The 12,477-nt window shown below is 44.8% G+C and overlaps 19 non-coding genes and 1 pseudogene across 19 annotated transcripts; all 20 read right to left on the bottom strand.

Annotated features, from left to right (window-relative positions):
• Positions 1–294: 294 nt before the first annotated feature.
• LOC139688762 (5S ribosomal RNA) lies at positions 295–413 on the bottom strand. The gene has a single exon (XR_011700837.1). It is a non-coding gene; the product is annotated as a 5S ribosomal RNA (ribosomal RNA).
• Positions 414–802: 389 nt separating this feature from the next.
• Positions 803–921, bottom strand: LOC139689225 (5S ribosomal RNA). Its single transcript, XR_011701279.1, has one exon. It is a non-coding gene; the product is annotated as a 5S ribosomal RNA (ribosomal RNA).
• A 388-nt stretch (positions 922–1,309) lies between these two features.
• Positions 1,310–1,428, bottom strand: LOC139688763 (5S ribosomal RNA). The gene has a single exon (XR_011700838.1). It is a non-coding gene; the product is annotated as a 5S ribosomal RNA (ribosomal RNA).
• A 389-nt stretch (positions 1,429–1,817) lies between these two features.
• LOC139688765 (5S ribosomal RNA) lies at positions 1,818–1,936 on the bottom strand. Its single transcript, XR_011700839.1, has one exon. It is a non-coding gene; the product is annotated as a 5S ribosomal RNA (ribosomal RNA).
• A 389-nt stretch (positions 1,937–2,325) lies between these two features.
• LOC139688766 (5S ribosomal RNA) lies at positions 2,326–2,444 on the bottom strand. Its single transcript, XR_011700840.1, has one exon. It is a non-coding gene; the product is annotated as a 5S ribosomal RNA (ribosomal RNA).
• A 389-nt stretch (positions 2,445–2,833) lies between these two features.
• LOC139688697 (5S ribosomal RNA) lies at positions 2,834–2,952 on the bottom strand. The gene has a single exon (XR_011700795.1). It is a non-coding gene; the product is annotated as a 5S ribosomal RNA (ribosomal RNA).
• Positions 2,953–3,341: 389 nt separating this feature from the next.
• LOC139688768 (5S ribosomal RNA) lies at positions 3,342–3,460 on the bottom strand. Its single transcript, XR_011700842.1, has one exon. It is a non-coding gene; the product is annotated as a 5S ribosomal RNA (ribosomal RNA).
• A 389-nt stretch (positions 3,461–3,849) lies between these two features.
• On the bottom strand, positions 3,850–3,968 carry LOC139689226 (5S ribosomal RNA). The gene has a single exon (XR_011701280.1). It is a non-coding gene; the product is annotated as a 5S ribosomal RNA (ribosomal RNA).
• Positions 3,969–4,356: 388 nt separating this feature from the next.
• On the bottom strand, positions 4,357–4,475 carry LOC139688769 (5S ribosomal RNA). Its single transcript, XR_011700843.1, has one exon. It is a non-coding gene; the product is annotated as a 5S ribosomal RNA (ribosomal RNA).
• A 389-nt stretch (positions 4,476–4,864) lies between these two features.
• LOC139688770 (5S ribosomal RNA) lies at positions 4,865–4,983 on the bottom strand. Its single transcript, XR_011700844.1, has one exon. It is a non-coding gene; the product is annotated as a 5S ribosomal RNA (ribosomal RNA).
• Positions 4,984–5,372: 389 nt separating this feature from the next.
• Positions 5,373–5,491, bottom strand: LOC139688771 (5S ribosomal RNA). Its single transcript, XR_011700845.1, has one exon. It is a non-coding gene; the product is annotated as a 5S ribosomal RNA (ribosomal RNA).
• Positions 5,492–5,880: 389 nt separating this feature from the next.
• Positions 5,881–5,999, bottom strand: LOC139688772 (5S ribosomal RNA). Its single transcript, XR_011700846.1, has one exon. It is a non-coding gene; the product is annotated as a 5S ribosomal RNA (ribosomal RNA).
• Positions 6,000–6,388: 389 nt separating this feature from the next.
• Positions 6,389–6,507, bottom strand: LOC139688773 (5S ribosomal RNA). The gene has a single exon (XR_011700847.1). It is a non-coding gene; the product is annotated as a 5S ribosomal RNA (ribosomal RNA).
• Positions 6,508–6,896: 389 nt separating this feature from the next.
• LOC139688693 (5S ribosomal RNA) lies at positions 6,897–7,015 on the bottom strand. Its single transcript, XR_011700791.1, has one exon. It is a non-coding gene; the product is annotated as a 5S ribosomal RNA (ribosomal RNA).
• Positions 7,016–7,404: 389 nt separating this feature from the next.
• On the bottom strand, positions 7,405–7,523 carry LOC139688774 (5S ribosomal RNA). The gene has a single exon (XR_011700848.1). It is a non-coding gene; the product is annotated as a 5S ribosomal RNA (ribosomal RNA).
• A 389-nt stretch (positions 7,524–7,912) lies between these two features.
• LOC139688775 (5S ribosomal RNA) lies at positions 7,913–8,031 on the bottom strand. The gene has a single exon (XR_011700849.1). It is a non-coding gene; the product is annotated as a 5S ribosomal RNA (ribosomal RNA).
• Positions 8,032–8,420: 389 nt separating this feature from the next.
• On the bottom strand, positions 8,421–8,539 carry LOC139688776 (5S ribosomal RNA). Its single transcript, XR_011700850.1, has one exon. It is a non-coding gene; the product is annotated as a 5S ribosomal RNA (ribosomal RNA).
• A 389-nt stretch (positions 8,540–8,928) lies between these two features.
• On the bottom strand, positions 8,929–9,047 carry LOC139688777 (5S ribosomal RNA). Its single transcript, XR_011700851.1, has one exon. It is a non-coding gene; the product is annotated as a 5S ribosomal RNA (ribosomal RNA).
• Positions 9,048–9,436: 389 nt separating this feature from the next.
• On the bottom strand, positions 9,437–9,555 carry LOC139688779 (5S ribosomal RNA). The gene has a single exon (XR_011700853.1). It is a non-coding gene; the product is annotated as a 5S ribosomal RNA (ribosomal RNA).
• A 399-nt stretch (positions 9,556–9,954) lies between these two features.
• Positions 9,955–10,053, bottom strand: LOC139688736 (5S ribosomal RNA; annotated as a pseudogene).
• Between the last annotated feature and the right edge of the window lie 2,424 nt (positions 10,054–12,477).

Raw genomic sequence — 12,477 nt, forward strand, 5'->3', positions numbered from 1 at the left:
TGCATACATCGGGCCGTCCACGACCATACTATATGATGGCGGGAGACGGAGGTAATTTGCCATCTCAAAACGAACTTTGGATAAATGTGGAAGAGATACGGGTTACTACAGCACCAATGCATTGCCCCAAGAGAGCTGGTCGCATCTAGATGAAATGGAATGGTGTCAAAAGGGAACATACCAATTCAAAATCACGCATGCAATGTCTGGCATTGCAAAATAAATTATTTGAAAAAAATTAAAAACATCAGAGAATGCCTCAAAATACGTTCGTTTCGGAAAAAAAATATTGAAAGCCAACGGCACCCGGTGTTCCCAGGCGGTCACCCATCCAAGTACTATCCGGGCCCGATGCTGCTTAACTTCGGTGATCGGACGAGAACCGGTGTATTCAGCGTGGTATGGCCGTTGGCAATTTCCACCACTCTCGAGTCAACTATTTTAGCAATATCAAGCCCGCAAACACTTGCAACGACGCGACACGACGTCTATTTTCTTGCCCACGGCTTGCATACATCGGGCCGTCCACGACCATACTATATGATGGCGGGAGACGGAGGTAATTTGCCATCTCAAAACGAACTTTGGATAAATGTGGAAGAGATACGGGTTACTACAGCACCAATGCATTGCCCCAAGAGAGCTGGTCGCATCTAGATGAAATGGAATGGTGTCAAAAGGGAACATACCAATTCAAAATCACGCATGCAATGTCTGGCATTGCAAAATAAATTATTTGAAAAAAATTAAAAACATCAGAGAATGCCTCAAAATACGTTCGTTTCGGAAAAAAAATATTGAAAGCCAACGGCACCCGGTGTTCCCAGGCGGTCACCCATCCAAGTACTATCCGGGCCCGATGCTGCTTAACTTCGGTGATCGGACGAGAACCGGTGTATTCAGAGTGGTATGGCCGTTGGCAATTTCCACCACTCTCGAGTCAACTATTTTAGCAATATCAAGCCCGCAAACACTTGCAACGACGCGACACGACGTCTATTTTCTTGCCCACGGCTTGCATACATCGGGCCGTCCACGACCATACTATATGATGGCGGGAGACGGAGGTAATTTGCCATCTCAAAACGAACTTTGGATAAATGTGGAAGAGATACGGGTTACTACAGCACCAATGCATTGCCCCAAGACGCTGGTCGCATCTAGATGAAATGGAATGGTGTCAAAAGGGAACATACCAATTTAAAATCACGCATGCAATGTCTGGCATTGCAAAATAAATTATTTGAAAAAAATTAAAAACATCAGAGAATGCCTCAAAATACGTTCGTTTCGGAAAAAAAATATTGAAAGCCAACGGCACCCGGTGTTCCCAGGCGGTCACCCATCCAAGTACTATCCGGGCCCGATGCTGCTTAACTTCGGTGATCGGACGAGAACCGGTGTATTCAGCGTGGTATGGCCGTTGGCAATTTCCACCACTCTCGAGTCAACTATTTTAGCAATATCAAGCCCGCAAACACTTGCAACGACGCGACACGACGTCTATTTTCTTGCCCACGGCTTGCATACATCGGGCCGTCCACGACCATACTATATGATGGCGGGAGACGGAGGTAATTTGCCATCTCAAAACGAACTTTGGATAAATGTGGAAGAGATACGGGTTACTACAGCACCAATGCATTGCCCCAAGAGAGCTGGTCGCATCTAGATGAAATGGAATGGTGTCAAAAGGGAACATACCAATTCAAAATCACGCATGCAATGTCTGGCATTGCAAAATAAATTATTTGAAAAAAATTAAAAACATCAGAGAATGCCTCAAAATACGTTCGTTTCGGAAAAAAAATATTGAAAGCCAACGGCACCCGGTGTTCCCAGGCGGTCACCCATCCAAGTACTATCCGGGCCCGATGCTGCTTAACTTCGGTGATCGGACGAGAACCGGTGTATTCAGCGTGGTATGGCCGTTGGCAATTTCCACCACTCTCGAGTCAACTATTTTAGCAATATCAAGCCCGCAAACACTTGCAACGACGCGACACGACGTCTATTTTCTTGCCCACGGCTTGCATACATCGGGCCGTCCACGACCATACTATATGATGGCGGGAGACGGAGGTAATTTGCCATCTCAAAACGAACTTTGGATAAATGTGGAAGAGATACGGGTTACTACAGCACCAATGCATTGCCCCAAGAGAGCTGGTCGCATCTAGATGAAATGGAATGGTGTCAAAAGGGAACATACCAATTCAAAATCACGCATGCAATGTCTGGCATTGCAAAATAAATTATTTGAAAAAAATTAAAAACATCAGAGAATGCCTCAAAATACGTTCGTTTCGGAAAAAAAATATTGAAAGCCAACGGCACCCGGTGTTCCCAGGCGGTCACCCATCCAAGTACTATCCGGGCCCGATGCTGCTTAACTTCGGTGATCGGACGAGAACCGGTGTATTCAGCGTGGTATGGCCGTTGGCAATTTCCACCACTCTCGAGTCAACTATTTTAGCAATATCAAGCCCGCAAACACTTGCAACGACGCGACACGACGTCTATTTTCTTGCCCACGGCTTGCATACATCGGGCCGTCCACGACCATACTATATGATGGCGGGAGACGGAGGTAATTTGCCATCTCAAAACGAACTTTGGATAAATGTGGAAGAGATACGGGTTACTACAGCACCAATGCATTGCCCCAAGAGAGCTGGTCGCATCTAGATGAAATGGAATGGTGTCAAAAGGGAACATACCAATTCAAAATCACGCATGCAATGTCTGGCATTGCAAAATAAATTATTTGAAAAAAATTAAAAACATCAGAGAATGCCTCAAAATACGTTCGTTTCGGAAAAAAAATATTGAAAGCCAACGGCACCCGGTGTTCCCAGGCGGTCACCATTCCAAGTACTATCCGGGCCCGATGCTGCTTAACTTCGGTGATCGGACGAGAACCGGTGTATTCAGCGTGGTATGGCCGTTGGCAATTTCCACCACTCTCGAGTCAACTATTTTAGCAATATCAAGCCCGCAAACCCTTGCAACGACGCGACACGACGTCTATTTTCTTGCCCACGGCTTGCATACATCGGGCCGTCCACGACCATACTATATGATGGCGGGAGACGGAGGTAATTTGCCATCTCAAAACGAACTTTGGATAAATGTGGAAGAGATACGGGTTACTACAGCACCAATGCATTGCCCCAAGAGAGCTGGTCGCATCTAGATGAAATGGAATGGTGTCAAAAGGGAACATACCAATTCAAAATCACGCATGCAATGTCTGGCATTGCAAAATAAATTATTTGAAAAAAATTAAAAACATCAGAGAATGCCTCAAAATACGTTCGTTTCGGAAAAAAAATATTGAAAGCCAACGGCACCCGGTGTTCCCAGGCGGTCACCCATCCAAGTACTATCCGGGCCCGATGCTGCTTAACTTCGGTGATCGGACGAGAACCGGTGTATTCAGCGTGGTATGGCCGTTGGCAATTTCCACCACTCTCGAGTCAACTATTTTAGCAATATCAAGCCCGCAAACCCTTGCAACGACGCGACACGACGTCTATTTTCTTGCCCACGGCTTGCATACATCGGGCCGTCCACGACCATACTATATGATGGCGGGAGACGGAGGTAATTTGCCATCTCAAAACGAACTTTGGATAAATGTGGAAGAGATACGGGTTACTACAGCACCAATGCATTGCCCCAAGAGAGCTGGTCGCATCTAGATGAAATGGAATGGTGTCAAAAGGGAACATACCAATTCAAAATCACGCATGCAATGTCTGGCATTGCAAAATAAATTATTTGAAAAAAATTAAAAACATCAGAGAATGCCTCAAAATACGTTCGTTTCGGAAAAAAAATATTGAAAGCCAACGGCACCCGGTGTTCCCAGGCGGTCACCCATCCAAGTACTATCCGGGCCCGATGCTGCTTAACTTCGGTGATCGGACGAGAACCGGTGTATTCAGAGTGGTATGGCCGTTGGCAATTTCCACCACTCTCGAGTCAACTATTTTAGCAATATCAAGCCCGCAAACACTTGCAACGACGCGACACGACGTCTATTTTCTTGCCCACGGCTTGCATACATCGGGCCGTCCACGACCATACTATATGATGGCGGGAGACGGAGGTAATTTGCCATCTCAAAACGAACTTTGGATAAATGTGGAAGAGATACGGGTTACTACAGCACCAATGCATTGCCCCAAGACGCTGGTCGCATCTAGATGAAATGGAATGGTGTCAAAAGGGAACATACCAATTTAAAATCACGCATGCAATGTCTGGCATTGCAAAATAAATTATTTGAAAAAAATTAAAAACATCAGAGAATGCCTCAAAATACGTTCGTTTCGGAAAAAAAATATTGAAAGCCAACGGCACCCGGTGTTCCCAGGCGGTCACCCATCCAAGTACTATCCGGGCCCGATGCTGCTTAACTTCGGTGATCGGACGAGAACCGGTGTATTCAGCGTGGTATGGCCGTTGGCAATTTCCACCACTCTCGAGTCAACTATTTTAGCAATATCAAGCCCGCAAACACTTGCAACGACGCGACACGACGTCTATTTTCTTGCCCACGGCTTGCATACATCGGGCCGTCCACGACCATACTATATGATGGCGGGAGACGGAGGTAATTTGCCATCTCAAAACGAACTTTGGATAAATGTGGAAGAGATACGGGTTACTACAGCACCAATGCATTGCCCCAAGAGAGCTGGTCGCATCTAGATGAAATGGAATGGTGTCAAAAGGGAACATACCAATTCAAAATCACGCATGCAATGTCTGGCATTGCAAAATAAATTATTTGAAAAAAATTAAAAACATCAGAGAATGCCTCAAAATACGTTCGTTTCGGAAAAAAAATATTGAAAGCCAACGGCACCCGGTGTTCCCAGGCGGTCACCCATCCAAGTACTATCCGGGCCCGATGCTGCTTAACTTCGGTGATCGGACGAGAACCGGTGTATTCAGCGTGGTATGGCCGTTGGCAATTTCCACCACTCTCGAGTCAACTATTTTAGCAATATCAAGCCCGCAAACACTTGCAACGACGCGACACGACGTCTATTTTCTTGCCCACGGCTTGCATACATCGGGCCGTCCACGACCATACTATATGATGGCGGGAGACGGAGGTAATTTGCCATCTCAAAACGAACTTTGGATAAATGTGGAAGAGATACGGGTTACTACAGCACCAATGCATTGCCCCAAGAGAGCTGGTCGCATCTAGATGAAATGGAATGGTGTCAAAAGGGAACATACCAATTCAAAATCACGCATGCAATGTCTGGCATTGCAAAATAAATTATTTGAAAAAAATTAAAAACATCAGAGAATGCCTCAAAATACGTTCGTTTCGGAAAAAAAATATTGAAAGCCAACGGCACCCGGTGTTCCCAGGCGGTCACCCATCCAAGTACTATCCGGGCCCGATGCTGCTTAACTTCGGTGATCGGACGAGAACCGGTGTATTCAGCGTGGTATGGCCGTTGGCAATTTCCACCACTCTCGAGTCAACTATTTTAGCAATATCAAGCCCGCAAACACTTGCAACGACGCGACACGACGTCTATTTTCTTGCCCACGGCTTGCATACATCGGGCCGTCCACGACCATACTATATGATGGCGGGAGACGGAGGTAATTTGCCATCTCAAAACGAACTTTGGATAAATGTGGAAGAGATACGGGTTACTACAGCACCAATGCATTGCCCCAAGAGAGCTGGTCGCATCTAGATGAAATGGAATGGTGTCAAAAGGGAACATACCAATTCAAAATCACGCATGCAATGTCTGGCATTGCAAAATAAATTATTTGAAAAAAATTAAAAACATCAGAGAATGCCTCAAAATACGTTCGTTTCGGAAAAAAAATATTGAAAGCCAACGGCACCCGGTGTTCCCAGGCGGTCACCCATCCAAGTACTATCCGGGCCCGATGCTGCTTAACTTCGGTGATCGGACGAGAACCGGTGTATTCAGCGTGGTATGGCCGTTGGCAATTTCCACCACTCTCGAGTCAACTATTTTAGCAATATCAAGCCCGCAAACACTTGCAACGACGCGACACGACGTCTATTTTCTTGCCCACGGCTTGCATACATCGGGCCGTCCACGACCATACTATATGATGGCGGGAGACGGAGGTAATTTGCCATCTCAAAACGAACTTTGGATAAATGTGGAAGAGATACGGGTTACTACAGCACCAATGCATTGCCCCAAGAGAGCTGGTCGCATCTAGATGAAATGGAATGGTGTCAAAAGGGAACATACCAATTCAAAATCACGCATGCAATGTCTGGCATTGCAAAATAAATTATTTGAAAAAAATTAAAAACATCAGAGAATGCCTCAAAATACGTTCGTTTCGGAAAAAAAATATTGAAAGCCAACGGCACCCGGTGTTCCCAGGCGGTCACCCATCCAAGTACTATCCGGGCCCGATGCTGCTTAACTTCGGTGATCGGACGAGAACCGGTGTATTCAGCGTGGTATGGCCGTTGGCAATTTCCACCACTCTCGAGTCAACTATTTTAGCAATATCAAGCCCGCAAACCCTTGCAACGACGCGACACGACGTCTATTTTCTTGCCCACGGCTTGCATACATCGGGCCGTCCACGACCATACTATATGATGGCGGGAGACGGAGGTAATTTGCCATCTCAAAACGAACTTTGGATAAATGTGGAAGAGATACGGGTTACTACAGCACCAATGCATTGCCCCAAGAGAGCTGGTCGCATCTAGATGAAATGGAATGGTGTCAAAAGGGAACATACCAATTCAAAATCACGCATGCAATGTCTGGCATTGCAAAATAAATTATTTGAAAAAAATTAAAAACATCAGAGAATGCCTCAAAATACGTTCGTTTCGGAAAAAAAATATTGAAAGCCAACGGCACCCGGTGTTCCCAGGCGGTCACCCATCCAAGTACTATCCGGGCCCGATGCTGCTTAACTTCGGTGATCGGACGAAAACCGGTGTATTCAGCGTGGTATGCCCGTTGGCAATTTCCACCACTCTCGAGTCAACTATTTTAGCAATATCAAGCCCGCAAACACTTGCAACGACGCGACACGACGTCTATTTTCTTGCCCACGGCTTGCATACATCGGGCCGTCCACGACCATACTATATGATGGCGGGAGACGGAGGTAATTTGCCATCTCAAAACGAACTTTGGATAAATGTGGAAGAGATACGGGTTACTACAGCACCAATGCATTGCCCCAAGAGAGCTGGTCGCATCTAGATGAAATGGAATGGTGTCAAAAGGGAACATACCAATTCAAAATCACGCATGCAATGTCTGGCATTGCAAAATAAATTATTTGAAAAAAATTAAAAACATCAGAGAATGCCTCAAAATACGTTCGTTTCGGAAAAAAAATATTGAAAGCCAACGGCACCCGGTGTTCCCAGGCGGTCACCCATCCAAGTACTATCCGGGCCCGATGCTGCTTAACTTCGGTGATCGGACGAGAACCGGTGTATTCAGCGTGGTATGGCCGTTGGCAATTTCCACCACTCTCGAGTCAACTATTTTAGCAATATCAAGCCCGCAAACACTTGCAACGACGCGACACGACGTCTATTTTCTTGCCCACGGCTTGCATACATCGGGCCGTCCACGACCATACTATATGATGGCGGGAGACGGAGGTAATTTGCCATCTCAAAACGAACTTTGGATAAATGTGGAAGAGATACGGGTTACTACAGCACCAATGCATTGCCCCAAGAGAGCTGGTCGCATCTAGATGAAATGGAATGGTGTCAAAAGGGAACATACCAATTCAAAATCACGCATGCAATGTCTGGCATTGCAAAATAAATTATTTGAAAAAAATTAAAAACATCAGAGAATGCCTCAAAATACGTTCGTTTCGGAAAAAAAATATTGAAAGCCAACGGCACCCGGTGTTCCCAGGCGGTCACCCATCCAAGTACTATCCGGGCCCGATGCTGCTTAACTTCGGTGATCGGACGAGAACCGGTGTATTCAGCGTGGTATGGCCGTTGGCAATTTCCACCACTCTCGAGTCAACTATTTTAGCAATATCAAGCCCGCAAACACTTGCAACGACGCGACACGACGTCTATTTTCTTGCCCACGGCTTGCATACATCGGGCCGTCCACGACCATACTATATGATGGCGGGAGACGGAGGTAATTTGCCATCTCAAAACGAACTTTGGATAAATGTGGAAGAGATACGGGTTACTACAGCACCAATGCATTGCCCCAAGAGAGCTGGTCGCATCTAGATGAAATGGAATGGTGTCAAAAGGGAACATACCAATTCAAAATCACGCATGCAATGTCTGGCATTGCAAAATAAATTATTTGAAAAAAATTAAAAACATCAGAGAATGCCTCAAAATACGTTCGTTTCGGAAAAAAAATATTGAAAGCCAACGGCACCCGGTGTTCCCAGGCGGTCACCCATCCAAGTACTATCCGGGCCCGATGCTGCTTAACTTCGGTGATCGGACGAGAACCGGTGTATTCAGCGTGGTATGGCCGTTGGCAATTTCCACCACTCTCGAGTCAACTATTTTAGCAATATCAAGCCCGCAAACACTTGCAACGACGCGACACGACGTCTATTTTCTTGCCCACGGCTTGCATACATCGGGCCGTCCACGACCATACTATATGATGGCGGGAGACGGAGGTAATTTGCCATCTCAAAACGAACTTTGGATAAATGTGGAAGAGATACGGGTTACTACAGCACCAATGCATTGCCCCAAGAGAGCTGGTCGCATCTAGATGAAATGGAATGGTGTCAAAAGGGAACATACCAATTCAAAATCACGCATGCAATGTCTGGCATTGCAAAATAAATTATTTGAAAAAAATTAAAAACATCAGAGAATGCCTCAAAATACGTTCGTTTCGGAAAAAAAATATTGAAAGCCAACGGCACCCGGTGTTCCCAGGCGGTCACCCATCCAAGTACTATCCGGGCCCGATGCTGCTTAACTTCGGTGATCGGACGAGAACCGGTGTATTCAGCGTGGTATGGCCGTTGGCAATTTCCACCACTCTCGAGTCAACTATTTTAGCAATATCAAGCCCGCAAACACTTGCAACGACGCGACACGACGTCTATTTTCTTGCCCACGGCTTGCATACATCGGGCCGTCCACGACCATACTATATGATGGCGGGAGACGGAGGTAATTTGCCATCTCAAAACGAACTTTGGATAAATGTGGAAGAGATACGGGTTACTACAGCACCAATGCATTGCCCCAAGAGAGCTGGTCGCATCTAGATGAAATGGAATGGTGTCAAAAGGGAACATACCAATTCAAAATCACGCATGCAATGTCTGGCATTGCAAAATAAATTATTTGAAAAAAATTAAAAACATCAGAGAATGCCTCAAAATACGTTCGTTTCGGAAAAAAAATATTGAAAGCCAACGGCACCCGGTGTTCCCAGGCGGTCACCCATCCAAGTACTATCCGGGCCCGATGCTGCTTAACTTCGGTGATCGGACGAGAACCGGTGTATTCAGCGTGGTATGGCCGTTGGCAATTTCCACCACTCTCGAGTCAACTATTTTAGCAATATCAAGCCCGCAAACACTTGCAACGACGCGACACGACGTCTATTTTCTTGCCCACGGCTTGCATACATCGGGCCGTCCACGACCATACTATATGATGGCGGGAGACGGAGGTAATTTGCCATCTCAAAACGAACTTTGGATAAATGTGGAAGAGATACGGGTTACTACAGCACCAATGCATTGCCCCAAGAGAGCTGGTCGCATCTAGATGAAATGGAATGGTGTCAAAAGGGAACATACCAATTCAAAATCACGCATGCAATGTCTGGCATTGCAAAATAAATTATTTGAAAAAAATTAAAAACATCAGAGAATGCCTCAAAATACGTTCGTTTCGGAAAAAAAATATTGAAAGCCAACGGCACCCGGTGTTCCCAGGCGGTCACCCATCCAAGTACTATCCGGGCCCGATGCTGCTTAACTTCGGTGATCGGACGAGAACCGGTGAATTCAGCGTGGTATTTTTTTTTATAACTTTATTTCTAGGGCACTAGCCCCAACATTGCATTACATGGTTGTGTGCTTTACAGTCAATAGAATAATACATTAATTGTTTTTTTTTTTTTAAATAATGGAAAATAATAGTTTTTTACATTTTACATCAAAATGTTACAATGGCACACAGGCAGTTACATCCTTTGAAAGCAGTTCAAAATCTTAACTGCCCAAACTAGGCTTTGGTAAGCAGTAAAACTTTATTCCTATTTATTTATAAATACACATATATGGGTATATTTATTACATTTACTTTAGGACATTATATTTACATTTAAAATTTTTTTTTTTTTTTGTTTGGTACATTTATGAGTATTATATTACTTCCCATATACGTCGATACATTACTTCAATAACATTCCCTCTTTTTTTACCCCGGACTTTCCACCGTGCCTTCTTCTGTGACCAGTTGTTCTACTATTTTCCAATATGGTTGTAGCCGTTTTTCTAAGTTCTTACTTTCTTTTTTAACGTTCTCCCACCAAGTTCCCATATCTATTTCCACCCACTTGTTTACCGTCAGTAGATGTTGTCCTATTAGCCAGCACATAATTTCCATTTTTCCGCTGGGGAAGAGGTTGAAGTCCATTAGCATTATATTCCTATTACCTATATTCTTTTCTCCGAATGTATTGAATACTCTAAAAGCTTTTTTTATTAGGCCCCATCTTTGTCTTGATATGTTGCATTCAAACACCCTGTGGTCTTGCGTGTCGGCTGCATCGCAGTGTTCGCATTCGTTGTTCCCGGACAGCTTTAGGTTTTTTTTGATTTGTTGGGTTGTTACTATGTAGTTAGCAAATAGAAAAAAGGCGCTCTTTGTCCTTAAGTTCATGCTGTTTTTGTTGATATTTCTCCAGACTCTCTTCCAGTTTACTGATACGATGTGTTTTTCTATATTGATTTGACAATAGTCGTCGTTTCTCAGTATTCTGTAGATGGACTTTGTGGTTGCTCTCGTTTCTCTCGACATCTTTTCTACTATGTCTTTAACTGTCCTGATAGTTTTTGTCATAATTCTATCTTGCCTAGGTGCATCCAATGCCACCTTTAATAGATGTTTTGACTGTTGACAGTCGCCAGTTAAGGTGTTAATTACTGTTTTTGCGTAGAGGGCAATGGCCTTGTCCCGCACATCAATCATCCCTAGGCCTCCTTTGCCCTTGGGGAGACAGGTCTGGCTCTTTGCCACCCTTAGCAGTTGCCCACTCCACAGATATTGCATTGCTATTTTGGTCATTACGGCCCCATTTTTATCTGGCAACGGAAGGATTTGTGCAGTGAACCAGGCCTTGGAATATATTAATGCATTGATCGCAAGGACTTTCTGGTAAATATTGAGGTTTCTATCTCTCAATTGTGCAATAGTTCCTTTGATCGTTGACGTTGTCTTTTCCCATGCTGCGATAGTTGTGTCCGTCAACGTTCTTCTCCATGGTATTCCGAGGATGTCTACTGAAGTTACCTCTTTCCATTTACCAGTACCAGTGAAGTCGACGTCTTTTATTAGCATGGCCTTCGTTTTTTCCACATTCACCTTTTGCCCGCTTTCGTTTTCATATTCTTTTAGCGATTTCTCGATTATGTCAACCTCCGTTTGGTCTTTGGCGAAGATCGTTATATCGTCCGCGTACGCTACCGCGGTTATTTTTTCGTTCCCCACAGGGATACCTTTCAGAATCCTGCGGAGACGGTGTAATAGGGGCTCCAGTGTTACTGAAAAGAGAATCATTGATAGTGGACATCCTTGTCTAATGGATCTTGTTACAGGAAACGGCCTTGTTTCTACCCCCGCGCTCAATTTTACTCTTGAACTGATGTTTTTCGTGAACATTTTAATATTTTCCAAGAATATTTCCGGGAAGCCCATCTCTTTCAAGGTGTCAAGTACGTGATAGACTTCCACTCTATCAAATGCCTTGTCCAGATCAACCGCTATTAGTTTGAGACCTTCGTCCCGCCTATGATCGTGGCTCGCTATCACGTCCCTGATGGTCGTCAGTGCTGATATTATATTTTTTCCCTGCCCTACTATGTGTTCGTCAGGGCCGATTATCGTCGCTAGGCCTTCACTCAGCCTAGTTTTCACGATTTTCGCCATTATTTTATAATCGGCATTCAGGAGTGTGATAGGTCTGTAGTCATTTATTACTCTCGGTTCTTTCTTTTTCGGTACGAGTACTATTTTTCCCTCACTTTGGGTCTTGGCGAGAATATTTTTTTTGAAAATGGACTCAAATGCTGGAATCAGTATATCTTTCAGATCTTTCCAAAATTCTTCATAGAATTCGTAAGGAATTCCGTCGGGACCAGGAGACCTCCCCTTGGGGAGCCATCTCAGGGCGTCCTCACACTCCTCTCTCGTGTATATTTCCGCCATTCTCTCTGCCA

The sequence above is a fragment of the Hetaerina americana genome, unplaced genomic scaffold, assembly GCF_022747635.1.
Source record: "Hetaerina americana unplaced genomic scaffold, ioHetAmer1.1.p SCAF_216, whole genome shotgun sequence".
NCBI lineage: Eukaryota > Metazoa > Arthropoda > Insecta > Odonata > Calopterygidae > Hetaerina > Hetaerina americana.